This window comes from Panthera onca, chromosome B1 (genome assembly GCF_046562875.1).
Source record: "Panthera onca isolate mPanOnc1 chromosome B1, mPanOnc1 haplotype 2, whole genome shotgun sequence".
Classification (NCBI taxonomy): Eukaryota; Metazoa; Chordata; class Mammalia; order Carnivora; family Felidae; genus Panthera; species Panthera onca.
In genome coordinates, this window is record NC_138342.1 from 68631464 (window position 1) to 68650929 (window position 19466).

The 19466-nt window shown below is 38.9% G+C and overlaps 1 long non-coding RNA gene across 7 annotated transcripts in view; it reads left to right on the top strand.

Annotated features, from left to right (window-relative positions):
• Window positions 1-19466, top strand: part of LOC132692349 (uncharacterized) — a 202127-nt gene that overhangs the window by 137066 nt on the left and 45595 nt on the right. For 6 of the 7 annotated variants that reach the window (XR_014137604.1, XR_014137600.1, XR_014137599.1 and 3 more), the window contains 2 exons: window positions 1105-1189; window positions 3913-4011. This is a non-coding gene — a long non-coding RNA (uncharacterized LOC132692349). Of the gene's footprint in view, window positions 1-1104; window positions 1190-3912; window positions 4012-14448; window positions 14613-19466 lie in introns of those variants that run through there. The other variant, XR_014137602.1, reaches the window with a different exon arrangement.

The window sequence follows — 19466 nt, forward strand, 5'->3', positions numbered from 1 at the left end:
TATTATTCCCTACACTTTTAAGTTGTGGTGCTTGACTTGTGATTATTCTGCCTTCAGAGCTGTGCAATCATAAATTCAAGTATAATAAGTAATTTCAATTTGTTCTTAAACTGTGCATACATCTCCATTAATCTTAATAAATAATTGAGATGCTTATTAAGCAATCTTAGATACCCTATTACTTTTTGAAATGCCAAGCTAAAAGTGGTAGAGCATTATATGATATATTAAAACATTCTGGAAGTCAAATTCCAAAATCAAAACATTCACATATTTTAAGGAGCAAAATAATGATTACTAGTGTTTTCCAAGCAGGAAATTCTAAATTCCTTCTGTTGTTATTTATATTACCATGTGTATGATTCTCTCCGATAAAAAGATTTTAAAACACGAAATACACTTTAATATACATTGTAATATCATGGTTGTGCGCCGTACCCCATTTTAAGTTCTAAAATAGCTCAGTTATATCTACAACATGGTCCCAGTATTTTCAAATCTGTGATTTAGATTTTCGATGACAGAAGTTAAAAGGTTTTAGGGAAGAGTGATAAGTTAAATAAATCCAAGTAATGAAAATGGGGAATTTTTAAATTTACTGACTTAAAAATGTGCCCCCTCATGTGGATTGGAGAGAGAAAGGTATATTTGTAGGAAAATAGGACTTCAGAGGCCAAATGCCTAATTCACAGCCAAAGCCTCAGTAAGTAAAGAAAAGCTATTAAAGCAGAATGTTGACCAGGGTCCTGCTAAATAAACACATCATCCCCGTGCACATCTTCACCATCGTCTGCACGGCACTGAGATCCATCTATTTGGAGTGCATTGGTTCTCCTTTGCAGTCGTAGTGTTGAAACATGCACGAAAAGAGCCTTATATATCTTAGTCACACACAATAAAGGAAAAGTTGCCCTGTCTTTATACAGAATCGATAGACATTGCCTTCTGAATAAAAATCAGGGCCTTCTAGGAAATAAGATTGTCTACCCTGTATTCACTTTCTTCATATAATTCTTCATCACATCCCTGCACCTCCAACTAGAATTATAGGTATTTCTCAGTCTACAGTACAATTGTTCTCATGAAAATCTCTTTTCTGGTCAGTGGCAGATCCCCAATAGGAGTCTGATAATAGCAGAACGACTGGGCACTGAACCCCCAAAGCTCGAAACTCACCAAAAACAGGCAAGTAACAAAGCCCAAGCTCCCTTGTAGAGCATGCTGATGGTTATCAGAGGGTTGAAATAGAAGCGCTGTGTGGGGCAAATGTGTATCAGCTATGTGGATAGATGATCTTTTATCCTGGGAGACTGAATACCCTGCTCCTTGTCAAGCTCCCAATAGATGTGGACAAACCTGTCAGATGATCTGTTCTTTTTCAGTCCTTAGCACAATGTGGGATGTTTTCGGGCTGTACAACCTCTGAGAACACTAGAATTGGGCCCCAACATTTATCAATAACAATTTATAGCTGATATATAGCGTTCTGGAAAAGAGAAGGAATCCACTGAAGCCTAACAACGCATCTCCCACAAAGGTTCACTCCAGGCCTGGGATCAATGTCATCAGTGAAATTTATGGGAACGCCATGAAACCCTCTGAGATGCAGTGGCATTCTCTGCAACCTTTCTTGGAGCCCATCAGTTATGGTCTAATAAGGTCTTTCCTGCCTTAGGAAAAGGTTTTCATTCCTTCACTGCCTCTCCCAGGTGTACCTGTATAATAAAAGCAGCTGTTTCTTTAGTCTAAGTGTGGTCTCCTGAGAGAGAGGTTTCTACTGGCTTCCTCAACCTACTTATGTGGGTTCTGGTAAATCTCTGGTTTCCCTCACCAGGTATGTTCACTCAAGTGAATCTAAAGAGCCGGTCACTAGTTCCTGAGATCTCCCGGAGGTAAAAACAAACAAACAAACAAACAAACAACAAAAACCTTGTCTGCAAAATATTCTGTATTTCCTGAATGTTGAAAACCTATGAAATGGACATATCTGATTGAATATTATGGTCAAAACATGTTTATGGAAATAATCCAAGGCTCTGTAGGAGAGGAGCAGACTGTGGTATGCTGGATATGGGTTTTCTCTAAATTTTTGGCCTCCTCAACAGGGGTAGAGGTAGGGTGTAGAAATGTGGGTCTTCAGACCTTTGACTATCTGTTGGGTCATTTCTAGTTCATCTTGATCGTGTCCTCAAAGTTGACTTCAATATATACTTAACTTATGAAAAGCTGTTTCTTTGAGAGGTAGGTCTGTTGTTCACTCTCGAGGAGTCATTATGGGATTCCAGCTTCCCTAAAGGAACACTCAGTCATTAAGGGAAAATAGATTTCACTTCCATGATGCACACATATAGTATATACTCATACATACCCACATTTATACACACATTTGTGCTTGCAGATAATATCCATACACATATGTGTGTATGTATTTCCATGGATTTTAGGAAAGATGTTTCAGGAATGTTACATTTTAGGAATAATACATCATTGCTTGTCATGTTTTTTCTCTGGATGAATGATGCTTTATTTTCTTAATGTGATCATCACGGCCTAGCTCAGTAATGGGCTGCAGACAGAAGCCAGGCTTCCTTCTAAGACTTAAGTCACATGTTTTATTCAAAAAGAAGTCTTACATTATGCAAAAAGACTTCTGAGGTAAAGTCTGGTTAGAAAGAAAACCTAGAAGGGAAGAAATGGGAAGCTCTCATTTTAGCAAGGCACCATCTGGCCTTCAATTTTCTTAAGTATCCTGACTGCTGGTCACTCTACCATGAGTCTTACACTTTTGCCATTTCACTTTGGTGTCAAATTTAAGCCCGTAAAGCCCTTATTAAATGATACAAGGTTGAAGGCAAGTGAGCCATCCTAAGTGATTAGTTTCCTGGGGTGGCTGTGACAAATTACCATAAATTAGGGGTTCTAAAACAACAACAATTCATTGTCTCTAGAGAATAGAAGTCTGAAATCAAGGTGTGAGCATGGCCATACTCTTTCTGAAGACTCTAGAGGAGAATATGTTCCATGCTTTCTGTTAGCTTCTGGTGTTGCCGCACAATTCTTGGTGTTTCTTGCTTTCTAGATACATCACTCCAGTCTTAGCCTCAGTCATCACATGGTGTTCTCTCTCTCTTTTGTTTGTTTGTTTGTTTATCTATTTTTATGTTTTCTCCTCTTCTTTTAAGGACACCAGTCATATGTGATTGAGGGCTCTCTCCACTCCAGTATAACTTCATCTTAATTAATTACATCTTCAATAAACTTATTTCCAAATAAGATCACAATCTGAGGTTCTAGGAAAGGCATGAATTTGTCGGGGGGAGGGGATGCCATCTAATCCCGTACCCGAGAGTATTGTGTATTCACTGAAATACTCCTTAATGCTTCAAGTTAACATATTAACTCATTGCTGCTTAGAAGAAAGATAGACAAGGTGAGTGTTGGGGCACAGGCAAAGACAGGGAAATAGAAAATGTTCAGAACAGTAATGTTCAGTGCAGCAGCCACTAGCCCCCTGTGGCTACTTAAATTTGAAGGAATTAAAATGAAATAAAATTAAAAATTCATTGTTTCAGTATTACTCAGTAGTCAAATGTGGGTAATGACTGGTCTATTGGATAGCGCAGAAATAGAACATTTCCAGCCTTGCCCGATGTTCTTTTGGACAGTGCTGGTCTAGAACACATCATGAGTAGGAGCTATGGTGAAGGTTCTTAGGAAAGGTAAAGATGGGAGAAAGGGAAATGGAATAATGTTGCAGCAGGCAAGGGAAGGAAAAGGGAAAGGGAAGGTGAAGGCAAATAATATTACATATTATTATTTTATATTATTATAATATTATAGGTCTGCCTGGCAAAACACAACCATTGGATGTGGCGCTCATCTCTTGACCCCTATATTTTGCCTTGCAGAGAGCAGGTACTCACAAAATATTTGTTGAACCATTAAAGGAAAAGATGAATGCTTTAATCAGGATGGGATGTTGTTGACACTGGCAGTGCTGCTGACAGAAAGGTATGATTTCCATGAAAATTTCTGGGAGACAGTGCTTTGAGTATTAGCAAATCTCCACACAATGACCTTCACTTGAAGTCAGAAGACACTTGCTTCTCACGCCTTGCTCCTGTACTAGCACCATCTGCACTCTGCCCCTAGTTATTTGGTTCTCCAGGAGCATAAACAGCTGCCTTCTCTCTCTTTCAAGGAAGCATACAGGAGCATGATATTACTTGTGCCCTTTGCACTTGTGCTGGTTCAGCAATTTCCCTGTCGACTGCCATTACGGTGCCCTAATACAAAGCCACCAACCACTACTGTGCATGCCCAAAGCCCTGTGGCAAATCCCTTCCTGACAACTTTTCCTCTCGCTGCAATATGGGAAGAACAAATTACAATTGGGTTTGAAAGGGATGGGTAACTTACCTGGTCTCGGGGGCTTTGACAGCCTCCTGTTGCAGTGCCCACTGACTGGAGGGCTGACACAGCTCATTTCCCAAGCTTGGATTTACTGTGATCCCTTGTCACAGCTCTGTGATGAGGGAGGAGGAAAGGGAATTTTTATCAGTGCAATGAATCCTTGTCGTAGCTCCCTGTAGTGACCCTCCCCCACATACACACAAACACACATATAGACACACAGAGTCACATGTGTTGATCCATCCCTAACTATTGTCATCAATGAAGACAATAGTTTTTCTATACATCCCAGAGCAAATTTGGAGGATCTCCCCCTAAGCTCCCCTATTTATTCCTTTTAACTCAATTTTGATAGTATTTTAGACACAAAGTGGAAGGAGCTCTTCTATTCAACACCATGACAGAGCATGTGATAGGGGAAGCCAATGGGCATATTGTAAACAAATAAGTCCCAAGGATGTTGTCTTCTGAAAGTGTGTTGGGCTGTACATTTTTATTATTTGGCTGCAAGGGACTGCTATTGAATCATATGGTGAAAACACTGAATAATAAGTAACATTGCATATTTATCAATCTGCCTGTCCGAATTCCAAAAGGTAACAAAAGACTTCTCATTTTCACTTTTGGATAATAAAACAAATTCTACAAAATAAATTCAAAAAATTCCAAATTACATTGACTAACAAGAGATTAATGGTTACCTGGGGTTAGAGGTGAAGTTGGGGTTCGGACTGGCTGCAGAGGGGCAGCACGAAAGGTAAGGGAACTATTCTGTGCCTTGATTGTGGTGGTGGTATATGTAATTACCAAAAGTCATTAAACTATAGACTTAGTGTGAATGATTTCACTATATATGAATATCTCAATTAAAAGTTAATATAGGGGGCATCCAAATTGGCCGGGAGGAGGTCAAATTTTCACTCTCTGCAGATGACATGATACTCTATATGGAAAACCCAAAAGATTCCACCAAAAAACTGCTGGAATTGACTCATGAATTCAGCAAAGTTGCAGGATATAAAATCAATGCACAGAAATCGGTTGCATTCCTATATACCAACAATGAAGCAACAGAAAGAGAAATCAAGGAATCGATCCCATTTACAGTTGCACCAAAAACCATAAAATACCCAGGAATAAATCTAACCAAAGAGGTGAAAAATCTATACACTGAAAACTATAGAAAGCTTATGAAAGAAATTGAAGAAGACAGCAAAAAATGGAAAAAGATTCCATGCTCCTGGATAGGATGAACAAATATTGTTAAAATGCCAATGCTACCCAAAGCAATCTACATATTCAATGCAATCCCTATCAAAATAACACCAGCATTCTTCACAGAGCTAGAACAAACAATCCCAAACCTTGTATGGAACCAGAAAAGACCCCGAATAGCCAAAGCAATCTTGAAAAAGAAAACCAAAGCAGGAGGCATCACAATCCCGGACTTCAAGCTATATTACAAAGCTGTAATCATCAAGACAGTGTGGTATTGGCACAAGAACAGACACTCAAATCAATGGAACCGAATAGAAAACCCAGAAATGGACCCACAAACGTATGGCCAACTAACCATTGACACAGCAGGAAAGAATATCCAATGGAATAAAGACAGTCTCTTCAGCAAGTGATTCTGGGAAAACTGGACAGCAACATGCAGAAGAATGAACCTGGACCACTTTCTTACACCACACACAAAAATAAATTCAAAATGGATGAAAGACTTAAATGTAAGACAAGAAGCCATCAAAATCCTCGAGGAGAAAGCAGGTAAAAACCTCTTTGATCTTGGCTGCAGCAACTTCTTACTCAACACATCTCCAGAGGCAAGGGAAACAAAAGCAAAAATGAACTATTGGGACCTCATCAAAATAAAAAGCTTCTGCATAGTGAAGGAAACAATCAGCAAAACTAGAAGGCAACTGACAGAATGGGAGAAGATATTTGCAAATGACATATCAGATAAAGGGTTAGTATCCAAAATCTATAAAGAACTTATCAAACTCAACATCCAAAAAACAAATAACCCAGTGAAGAAATGGGCCAAAGACATGAAAAGACACTTCTCCAAAGAAGACATCCAGATGGCTAACAGACACATGAAAAAATGCTCAACATCACTCACCATCAGGGAAATACAAATCAAAACCATAATGAGATACCACTTTACACCTGTGAGAATGGCTAACATTAACAACTCAGGCAACAACAGATGTTGGTGAGGATGCTTTTTTGCACTGCTGGTGGGAATGCAAACTGGTGCAGCCACTCTGGAAAACAGTATGGAGGTTCCTCACAAAACTAAAAATAGAACAACCCTACCACCCAGCAATTGCACTACTAGGCATTTATCCAAGAGTTACAGGTATGCTGTTTTGAAGGGACACATGCACCTCCATGTTTATAGCAGCACTATCAACAATAGCCAAAGTCTGGAAAAGCCCAAATGTCCATTGATGGATGAATGGATAAAGAAGATGTGGTATGGTATATACAATGGAGTATTACTCGGCAATCAAAAAGAATGAAATCTTGCCATTTGCAACTACGTGTATGGAACTGGAGGGTATTATGCTAAGTGAAATTAGTCAGTCAGAGAAAGACAAAAATCATATGACTTCACTCATATGAGGACTTTAAGAGACAAAACAGATGAATGTAATGGAAGGGAAACAATATAAAAACAGGGAGAGGGACAAAACAGAAGAGACTCATAAATATGGAAAACAAACTGAGGGTTACAGGAGGGGTTGTGGGAGGGGGGATGGGCTAAATGGGTAAGGGGCCCTAAGGAATCTACTCCTGAAATCATTGTTGCACTATATGCTAATTTGGATGTAAATTAAAAAAAAAATAAAACAAGTTAATAAAAAAAAGTTAATATAGGGACACCTGGGTGGCTCAGTCAGTTGAGTGTCCGACTTTGGCTTAGGTCATGATCTCACAGTTCATGAGTTCAAGCCCTGCATTGGGCCCTCCACTCTCAGTGAGGAGCCCACTTCAAATCCTATATGTCCCTCTCTCTCTACCCCTTCCTGCTCACTCTCTCTCAAAAATAAACATTAAAATTGTTAAAAAGTTAATACAAAAATTCAAAAATTTTAATTGTAGTTAAGAATTTGCCATATCTAGAATGAGTTAAAGAATGAAGATTTTGGAAAACTGATTACCATAGGGGACATTTTTTAAAAAGCTATAAGTACACGAGAGCTTTCCTTATGAAATATTGTTTAGGTGAAACGTACCATACACAGATGGTAGAATGATTAGTCTTTTATGGGTACTCAGAAATCTACCCTCCACAGGTCCTTTGCAGTTAGGTAGGGCCTTGTAGCTGGTTCACTTCAGTGAATTGGTGGCAGAATTGACATGTGCACAGGAAAAAGTCCTCTGCACGACTGTCTGGCTCTCTTGCTTTCTGCCTCAGAAATACAGGAAGCCACATGTTGAGATGGCAATGTCACAAGAAGATGGAGCCACTCTCATCCGGGGACACTCTATGACTGCTTAGGATGTAGTTTACCAAACTGCCTTAGACATGTAGCACAAGCAAAATAATGAACTTCTGTTGTGTTACTCTAATGAGATTGGGGGAGTTACTTGTTACTATAGTATGACATAGCTTGTGCTGACTAATACAATATGTTGCCATGATTTCAAAATCTTCAGAGTTTAATGGCCATGGATCCGTTAAAGTTTGCCTCCCTGGAGAGTATGGATTTTGATAAACACACTATTCTAGTAGGCATGGTTGATAAAAGAGGAATTCAGGTGATGAATTTCTTCTTGGTAATTCATACTTTAGAAGAGAGAGACTGGGCAACAGTAACCTGAATAGTCATTCCTGCTATGTTCTTACTATCCAGGGGTTCTGGGACATTATGAGATTACATACTGATGCCTTCACCAGAGGCAGAATTCACTTGAAGATCTTTGAATTCTAGATTAAAATATAAAACTCTGAGTGCTCCCTTAATAACACAGAACATATAAGACAGAGGAGAGAATTTATCCACTGACTTGAATCCTAGGGTTCAAGTTGAAGCCTGTTAGTTTGTCCCTTTCTTGCCATCTGTGTGTTCTATGAGTCTTACCTTTATCACTACTTTGTTGCCTTTTACCATTTTACATTATATCTTTAACAGACAGGGTCCAATTTCTTTAAAAAAATGAATTCTTGGCCCTATTGATATCATTTCCTGATAGTTTACTCTAGAATTTCTGTGTCAGCTGGTGAAATCTCTTTTGTACTGTTAAAATGGACATTACTATCAGCAAATATTCAGATGTTTTAAAAGAATTTATTTTGGAAGAGGCACTGGACATGTGGGAATGTAACTAAAGAACCAGTTTGGCAAATCACTAGGAGAAGTAACTCACAGTAGACCCAGTAAAAGAGTGTATTTACCAGAGGGACATTGAGAGTATATAGTGGATTCCCTTGCAATAGAAGAATGGAAAAGGATAAAAAGTCAGAGGCAATCAAGTGGAGAAAAATACTTTTATAATAAGTGAAAAGACAGTTTTATAGGTTCATGCTCATAAAAAAACATACTATGTAGCAGTAATGGTTCTATTTTTGCCTCACAAAGAGAGGCAGGAAAAGAGATGGAGGAGAAATTGTTTTTCTTTTTCACAAAATCCCTTTCCATTATGGGTGAGATATGGAATATAGCATGATTAAGAAAGCCCATGGCATGGGGCGCCTGGGTGGTGCAGTCGGTTAGGCGTCCGACTTCAGCTCAGGTCACGATCTCACGGTCCGTGAGTTCGAGCCCCGCGTCGGGCTCTGGGCTGATGGCTCAGAGCCTGGAGCCTGCTTCCGATTCTGTGTCTCCCTCTCTCTCTGCCCCTCCCCCGTTCATGCTCTGTCTCTCTGTATCTCAAAAATAAATAAATGTTAAAAAAAAAAAATTAAAAAGAAAAAAAAAAAGAAAGCCCATGGCAATTAAAACTTCATCCTGCTGAAAAGTTAAAGCCATTTTCTGGAACAGGAAAAAGACTTAGAAGACAGGAAGTGATGCAGTAATCTTTCCTTCTACCCCCTCCCCCATGAGAGATACCCAGGGCGTTGCAGTATATGTGCATTTACTTCTATATTCTTTCTTCTCATGAAGGATCTTGAAATAAGGAATTGGAATGCATTAGAATTCATAGTCCTCTGGGGCTCTTGCTTTAACTCGTTCTTCTGGTGTCACTCCCTATTCGAGTGGTCACATTATGCTAAGTCTCACTGAAACACATTTACAGCAATCATTGAGTTAGAATTTCTCTCTTGGTGCTTGAACATCATGTTACTAATATTGCCTACCACCCAGGAAAAGCAAATTGTAAATACTTACAGATTAGTCTAAAGTTGTACGGATCTCAAGTACAATATACTCAAGGGTGAGTGAATCGAGCATTGGTTGGGAGAACAAGGAGGGTGGTCACTGTAGGCTCTTCCTCAAAGTTGAGCCAGGAGTTTGTTTTTTGTTAAATCTATAATTTGTACAACAAAGAAAAAAATTAAGAAAATCATTAGGGCCTGTGTTGTGAACAGTAGGTAAAGATCTACAGTGTTTAAGAGGCAGGGGGTGGGAGTGGAGAGGTGGGGAGGTGGAGCAGAGGGTGCTGGAAGGCCTCCCTCCAGCAGTATAAGAATATAGGCTACAGCAGACAAACGAAAACCAAAAGCTAATTTTCAATATTTTATTGTAATTTGGGAGTGAGATCTTGGAGGGTTTCAAGGTAAGAAAAAAGGGATTTGGGATAAATACAAGTAATTAATAATCTAAGCTTAAAAAAATAATTGATGTATTTGAAACTATACTATCTTTACCATCTTAGTTGAGTACATTTAGCAAAAGTTATAAAGGGGTTTCTAGGTTTACATTGCTAAATTAATTAAACAAAGAGGCCATTAGACTGAGGTGGCTTTTTTTGTTTTTTGTTTTTAATTTTTTTTTAACATTTATTTATTTTTGAGAGAGGGAGAGAGAGAGTGTGTGCAGGGAAGGGGCAGAGAGAGAGAGGGAGAATCTGAAGCAGGCTCCAGGCTCTGAGCTGTCAGCACAGAGCCCATTGTGGGGCTCGAACCCACAAACCGTAAGATCATGACCTGAGCCGAAGTCAGAGGCTTAACTGACTGAGCCACTCAGGCGCCCCTAGACTGAGGTAGCTTTAATGCCATAGCAGTCTACATAACCAAGCCAAAACCAAAGCCTCCAAATGCCTCAAAGTTAAGAAATTGAAACCTAAGTACAGCCAATCACAAATAGCCAACTCGGCTTTCCCAAATAATGCAACCACTTAGGCTATAGTCAATCAAATAATTTCCATGCTTAACTCCCATCTCTTCTCTATAAAAGTCTTGTTCCCAGCTCCTGTTGGTGGAACACTGCCAACCGGTTCCCATTTGGTGCTGCCTGATTCAAATTGATTTTTGCTCAGATAAACTCTTACAATTTTTAATATGCCTCAGTTTATCTTTCAACAACTTATAGCCTCAGTTCCTCAGTCTGATTTCTGTAAGCAAGTCTTTATTTGATCAATTGAATTCTTCCAACAAGAGCTTCTCCTAACCTTTGTGTTGTGGGGAAAAACACTCATTTTCCCTAAGGTTTCCCATAGAGTAAAGTACGTGTTTTTGTTTTTGTTTTATAAATACTTAGTTTTTTATTTTTGAGAGAGACAGAGTGTGAGCCGGGGAAGGGCAGAGAGAGAGGGAAACAGAGAATCTGAAGCAGGCTCCGTGCTGCCAGTGCAGAGCCCGATGTGGGGCTGGATCTCACAAACCGTGAGATCACGGCCTGAGCCAAAGTTGGATTCTTAACCAACTGAGCCACCCAGGTGCCCCTTTTAGGGTTTTACTTTTAATCACTGTGAAGAAACAGAGGTACAAAAATAACAAACATGGACAAAACACGGCATCCTTAAATCTTTATATCTTTATCTTTAAATCTTATAAAATCTTCCTAGCACTGGTTCCCGGTCTACAGTCCTACACTTGATTTCTTTGCTGTAATTGCAGAAGCATCTGGTGTTGGAAGCCTCTTGATGGTCTACAAAATCTGCCTGTCTAGGTTGAATGTCAGTTGTAGCCCTAGCGAGGTGTGGGTTGGTACCACTCCAGAGCCATTTCGGTCCCTTTCAGGATCTGCATCCCAGTTTTCCTACCCACTCAGTTCATCTGCTCTGCTCTGTGATAAAGGCCCTTGTGGGCTTGGCTTCTAATGTTCTCAGCTATTCTTGCAGCCCGTGTTAATGCCTCCTTGCTCCTCTGCGGGATTTCATTAGCTGAGAGCTGAGAAAAGCCCTTGTTCTTTTGCATGTCTCTCTTTAGAAGTTCTTCTCCTATGTTTCAGACCATCCTACACTGATCCAGACTTTTTTTTTTTCTTTTTGTCTTTTTTGCTAAGCTTCCATAGCATCCTTTTCTTTGGCCTGACCAACTGGCCATCACCACAGCATAATGTATTGGCTAGGTAGTATAAACCAAGCATAGGGCTAGGCATTTTACATCAGTTAAAATGTCCTTTTGATTTTGTTAGCTGTATATCCAGCAGCTTGTTGGTAACGCTAATGGTACCCTTAATATAAGCAGACTTTCCCCATCTATTATTCCAGGCAAACATCTGAGCATCGTCTTTGGTTGGCTGTATCATCCTAAAATCAGTTTTATAGGCTTTGTGCTTGCCTTCTATTTTCTCATTTTCATAATGCTTGCAGATTTGTCCCTTTCCTCATTCAAAAAGCTCACACATTTCCTAGACTTTTCAATGAGTTTTGGTTCTTAATTCAAGGGAAACCACCAGTTTATAGGTGCCTCAGAGAAATGCCCTGAAGCCACTGAATTGACTTAACTCAGTGGTTCTCAAATTTCAGTGTGCATGGGAATCATTTGGAGAATTTTTATTACAAATGCTGATTCTTGGGCTCTACCCTGGTTAATTTTATAATTAAAGACATGAGGGGTTAGGCCTAAGAATTTCTTTAATTATCATCCCAGTGATTTTCATGTAGGTGATATGTTCTTAGGAAACTGATTTGACCTTCTTGGTTCTGGCTCTCACTTCTGTCCACTACCTTGGGTTCTCTAGTGATCACTGCTTCTGGTGTCCTCATTCAGTCCTATTAGACATATTATATTTATACAAGCCAGTGCAAAAGCATACGGACTACTCTAGGTATAATTTCCATCAAAGAATAGAAGACTTTCCCTTCTCCTCACAGATATTTTTAAATGCATACTCAAATAAAGTGAGTAAAGTATCTGGAAAGGCAATAAATTTTTTAAAGATTTGCAAGGTAATGTTCAAGTCAAAAATATTATTTTATTTATATTAAAATACTGAATGTTCACCCATTAAGATTATTCAACTATACACATTATGTAATTCACATACACAAAAAAGTATGGAGAACAATATAAAATAGACACATGGGAGCTCACACCTCTGTATTAACATTTTACCACATTAAAAAAACTTTACTGTCCATCTTTTAAAACATTTGCTACATATGTCTTATCTTTAAACAATAAATAGTATTGCTTTGAGCATTTTAAAATTTTACATAAATGTTATGTACTGTATGTATACCTTTGTAGATTTTTAAAAATCAACACTGGTTTTGATATTCATGTTGCTTCATGTAAACCTAATTAAGTTTTTTCAACTTCTTTTTTTTATTTAAAAAAATTTTTATAATGTTTTTATTTATTATTGAGAGACAGAGCATGAGCATGGGAGGGGCAGAGAGAGGGGGAGACACAGAATCTGAAGCAGGGCCCAGGCTCTGAGCTGTCAGCACAGAGCCCAACGTGGGGCTTCAACTCACAAACTGTGAGATCATGACCTGAGCCGAAGTTGGACGCTCAACTGATTGAGCCACCCACGTGCCCCAAGTTATTTCAACTTCTGAAGAGTATTCTCTTTTATACATCACTATTTATCATTCTCTTACTGATGATTATTAGGTACTGTTTTTGTTTTGTTTTGTTTTGTTTTGTTTTGTTTTAGCTAAAATGTTGTTGAGTCACACAGGTGTGTTAGAGTTTCTTTAGGTCATAGCACCTAGATGTGACATTGCTATAATAGAAACTTGTGCATTTGTAATTTTAAAATTGTACATTTAAAATAAGAGCTGAGGGTCATAATCAATCTAAATTTTTTAATTATTATTTTATTAAAATTTACTCTGAAACCACCAATGCTTTGATAATCTTTATTCCATCTACATTTCAGTCTGTGCAGAAAACTCAGTTATAATCAATGAATGGGTGCACGTATTATTTTATTTTATTTTTTTACTTAACATAATTGCATATAAATATCTCACCTGTTTGACACAATAAATGCTTACTTAATGACTCCCATGAGCAAGTGTAACTCCAGAGAACAGAGAGCAAGATCCTGGCCTTCTTGGATCTTTTATTACCGCCACATAATCACATAGGTGATAATTTTATCATTTAAACAGCAATTAATATTACACAATATCGACATGCTATGATTTACTTATCGAATCCCTCAGGAATTGTGTTTATTTCAGAAATGAGTACCTACATAACACCCATGTTAGAAATAAGGACTGAATTTGACCAAGGTGATATTATCATGGGGAGTGTATGTCTGTAACGTTCAGAGTGACTTAAAACAGGCCATATTTATTTACCCTATTATCATTAACAGCAGTCCATGCTCCCCCTTTTCTCCTCATTCACTTCCTGTAACTCAGCCTAGAGCCCAGGTTGTTAGAGTGGTAACAGATCTGGACTTTGGAATGGGTTTGTGTACAGGCTCCTTGGCTTGTGAGATACATGAACTTGGAAAATTGGTGTCTCAGCTTTCTCTTCTGTAAAATGGGGGTAATAAGACATTCAGTCAATACTTGGAAAAATCCTTCAATAAGAAAGCAAGAGTTTGCTCTGGTTAAGCAGTAAAGCTCTGGTTGTCAAAAGTCCGGTTTCGTTTCCTAAAGCAAGTTACTTGAGGGATATGTTGGGAGACTGAAAAATAAGGCAAAACAAGATAACTTTGTTTTCTTTGCAAGGAGTCTGGGGTCCATCAGTCTGCATCTAGTTTAGAGTCTGTGACTCACTGCATGGAAGCTGTTCACCAGAGGTTCCCTCTATCATATGTCTGCCTGGAGCTCTGATTTCTGCGACTTCAGGAAAAGAAACAGCCTGGCAGGTACCTGCATGCGCGTGCACACACACAAGCACACGCACCACACACAGATGCATACAGGAGAGAGGCAAAGATGGTCAAAGAAGGAAGCTAACCCAAAAAGTTATTTTTAATGAGAACAAATTCATCCATTTGAGTATTTTACCTAACAGTATAGCAGGTTGTTTCTAAAATGTGAAAATTAATCAGTTAGGTCTTTAGGCTGTTCTCCCTACATGTAAATACAACGGTCATACACCCAAGCCAAATAATCTGAAAGTGTAAGAAAGAATAAAGTAGGGGCACCTGGGTGGCTCAGTCGGTTGGGCATCTGGCTTCGGCTCAGGTCATGATCTCACAGTCTGTGGGTTTGAGCCCTGCGTCAGGCTCTGTGCCGACAGCTCAGAGCCTGGAGCCTGCTTCAGATTCTGTGTCTCCCTCTCTCTCTGCCCCTTACCTGCTCACACTCTGTCTCTCTCTCAAAATAAAATAAAAACATAAAATTTTTTTAAATTAAATAAAAAAGAAAGTATAAGGTAACAACCGATCTTAATAGAACCAGTTTCCAGCTAACTTGTTTAGAAAATGTTCATTATTATCCATTGCCTCCTTTCCCCCTCTTCTTCCTTCCTCCCCTTTTCTCATTTTTATTCTTCTGTACCAGAATAACTGCTAGCCACAGGGAAAATGAACTAATATAAAATACGCCTCTGCATCTATTTCTCCAAATTGCTGTTTAAGTTCAGTTCAGACATGAATCAAAAAGTGCTAGCAGTGAGTTAAGGAGTGCATTCTGTATGCAGTGGGCTCATATGAAGTCACTGACTAATATAATTAAAAGCCTGAGTTAATTGCATTACTTTCCATTAGCTTTCATTGTATACCTACCTTCCAAGGACCTGACTACCCATGCCCATGGGGCTCTGGTCCCACGTTTATCCAAGTGAGATGGCTGCTTTCAAAACGAAACCTTTCATCAATCCCCTATTAATTAGCTAAATGCCGCATCAGATTATGCATTCATGCCTGCCAGCCAGGCGGTAGCATCAGGAGAGCAGAGCTCGCGGTCCTCTTGGCTCATCCTCCAGCCTGGTCATTGGTATTCCAGGACAAGTCAGCTTACTGTAATTTGAAATTGGTCTGCCGTCCCATTAGGAATCTGCCCGATCAATACCAAGTGAATTAGAGTTTCAGTGATCTGATTAACTCCCCATTATTTTCTACCCTGGCTGATTTAGAATGCATGATGAGACAATATTCCAGTTTCTTTGCTTTATCCCAGTTTAAGTGAAATATAGACATCTAAGGAAGCAGTGCCTGTGCATTTGATTTGGCTCGGCTGTAATAAAGTCAAACACCATGAGTATCTCCCTCATCAAGACAGTCTTAAGTGACTGAGGGCTGCTTCTTGCACACCAAGGAGCCGTGAATGGCAAGGGGGAGAAGTAGGTGGGGAGCACTCGCTGCTCATCTCTCTTCGTTTTGGCTCTATCTTCTGAATGGGCACCTGTAAGGCATTTAGCAGGGTGGTTTAGTTATTTGTCAGATGATCAACATTAGTAGCTTTGTGACTGAAGCTGTGGGTCATGTGGTTGGAAGGCAGACTATAATTCTCTCACAAAGGCACAAGAGGTTCACGACAATAGAGTAACTAAATGTTGTATCTTGATGACTGAAAACAAGCATTGCAGCCAGTCAGTCGGGCTGGGGCTAAGTGCTGCCCTTGGCGAAAATTCTTGGTGTCCTTCGGGAGTGAATTTGACTTCCTGTGCAGGAAGACTGTTTTCATGCCCCAGCCTAGGGCTTCAGAGAAATCTGACTGCACCTCAGTGAGTCACTGTGTATCTCCAAGAGGCTCAAAATTCAAGCTAGTAGAAAACACAAGATCTGAAACAGTTCAAGCAATGGTACCACACCCTTTAAAAATGCAGTTGTATTATTTCCTCAAGTGTTTGAATTGGGTTGGCCAAGCATCGTCTGGTAGGAGTTCTTAAATTATTATTTTAAGTGTGAGATTCATAATGGGCTTATCAATTGCTTTCATGTTGCCCCAAAGCTTTAAAACATAAAAGCATTATATTTTTCAAATAGATCTGAGCTATTGTAATGTAGCACAATCTTTTTTCATTGGTGATCCAAAAAAGATTCAGCATAGCTTATATCTGATCATAAATAATAAGTCATTAATATGGCTTACATTAAGTACCATCCCACTTTCCTCTTAGGAATTACTTAGCAATTTAGAACATTCTGTGTGGGGTGGGTGAACACATTTGACTAGAGATGATACAATATGATCTGTTAGCCAGTTTTGTAAACACCTGGATTGGAAATACAGATATAGGAGTGGAATAACTTGGCACTGACAAATGCAAGCTTGACGAGAGGTCTGATCAGCTTAACGTCTTATGCACTTCATTGTTATTCTCCACTATTGATTATTACTCAACTGAACATTTCTGAATATCTTTTGTGTTTTGTCTCCCAGTTACGGTTCATGCAAGCTAATTAGAGCAAAAATTATAATGGAGATTTGCAAAGAAAAATAAAATTTGAAACATCATAGATCAAAACAACGTAATTATTCCTCCTGGGTTTGAATCCTGCCATTTACAGATAGGTTACTCAATTTGCCTCTGTAAGCCAAGGTTTTTTACATCTACAAAATGGAAATAAGTTTGTAAACATTATGGGATAGTTTTGTGGATTCAATTCGGTAATATATGTAAAGTATTCAGTGCATAATGAATGCCCAAAGTTGTTACCTTTCTTTTCTTTTCCCTCCCATGTTTAAAGAAACTGTGAGAACATTTTTCATGTCAATCTCTACTTTAGAATGTTCCGTTTTAAAATCTTAAATTAAAAAGAAAAAAGAGTCTCAGGATAAATGAGTTGTGTCAGATATTTTTTATGCATATGATTTAAATGGGAAATTACTGGGATATTGCCAGTCCTCTGAAATATCTCAAATTTCTCACCTGGGAAAAATTGAAGTTACATAAAGAAATGATTCAAACTGTGTCTAAAAGTGGAATGACCAACAGCTCTAATTGATTCTTAACACAAAGCCAAATCAGCCTCTCTGGTAGAGGCAAATGCCTGAAGCAGGGCTCACAGGCTACAACTAGATTGTTTTTGGGTATTTCTGATCATCACCATCTTTATCAGTCCCTATCCTCTGACTTTTTTTCTGACAATAGACCTGGTCCCCTCCATGGTTTTGATTCTGCATTTCTCTTCACAGATTGAAGTCAAGATTTCCATTGTGTTTCTGGTCGGTTAAAAGTCTCAGGCTTTTATCACATCTACTTCTGTTCTTTTTTGGTGGTTGATTATTTCGTAGCATGTAAAATGTAACATTTATTTTCCCCAAATAGATGTTATTTTGTTGATTTCACCCTATCATTCCAATTTATTAACATCGTTTCGGATATGTATTTCATTATGTGCATAATTAAGTATCTTCCTAGCTTAGTCTTCTTTAGTCACTATTATAACATGGTGCGCAGTACCAGTAATACTCCTTCTGATTTCTGTCTCAAAATTCACACCCTTGGGCATGGGGTTGAATAGGCACTTACCTTGTGCTGCTAGCATCCAGCCCACATTTCTCTCCGCTACTGCTGTGTTGTCTATGTTTCCCTCCACACCTTATCCTTCTCCACCCTGTTTTGCATCGCAGCAGGCTGGCTTTTATGGACCCCCTCAATGCCTACCTAGCTCTCTAGTTTCCTCTTGGATTCAGCCTATGGGGTGATGGCTGGAAATAGGAGAGAGGTAGAGGAGTAAAATCAGGGTATTTTTTTCCTCCTAGCTCCTTCCTTGCTGAATTCCCATGGGTCAGCTGCCTATTTGACCCAAGTTCCTGGCTCCCATAGGAGACTTTATCCATCTCATGATTATCATACATTTTGTGGACTGAGACAAAATGGACCGTTACCTTACATATACAGCTATTATATTAATATCAATTTATGTCTATTACAAATTACTGCTGGAGATTTGCTGACTTGTACATAGGCAATGCATAAAAACATACATAAAATTTTATCATCTTTGGATCGCTATATTTGATGACACCATGCTGTTGTATTTTAGTGATAGTTTGAATGTTGCCTGAAGCTTGACATATAACCCAAATGTCACAGTTAAGTTATTAACTCGATGGTAAAAATACTCATACATAGCACTTACATGTTGCTTTTCATCATTAATGTGTATGGCAAATAGGAGCTAATCAATAGCATAGCAGTGTATTCAGTAATGATCTTTTACTGTTGCTTGGTTCATTTCAGTTCAGAGGCCTTTTACTAGTAAGCCCATAAAACTGGTGACAAGTTTCAAGTTAATAGACAAGATTTATTTGAGTATATCTCTCTGCATCCTCTGTCTCTTTACCTGCTTGTCTTCCCACTGAATAGTGAACCCCTAAAGGCAGAGATTGTATCTCTGTATCCCCAGTGCCTACTATAAGACCTGACACCCGGTAGACATTCAGGAAAGTACTTGTAGAGTTGATAAATGAATAGAGGATATAGCAAAACTATTTAGGTGGTCATTAATATTATTTCCAAAGCCTACTGCCATAAGTGCCTATGAGGCTATAATGTGAGAATTTTTCATTCTCCCCTTCAATGGAAAAGAACCATAGTTTGAAACTTTTTGAAATTTTTATTTATTTATTTATTTAGAGAGGAGGAGGGTAGGGACTCTGATGCGGGGCTCCAACCCACAAACCATGAAATCATGACCCTCGCCCAAATCGAGAGTTGTACACTTAACTGACTGAACCACCCAGGCACGCCTGAAACTTTTTGCAGGTCGTACTAGTATTTATTCGAAGACAGAAAACAGCATGTACCGAGAAAATGGACACAGCTCACCGTGTTGAGGGAGACTGAA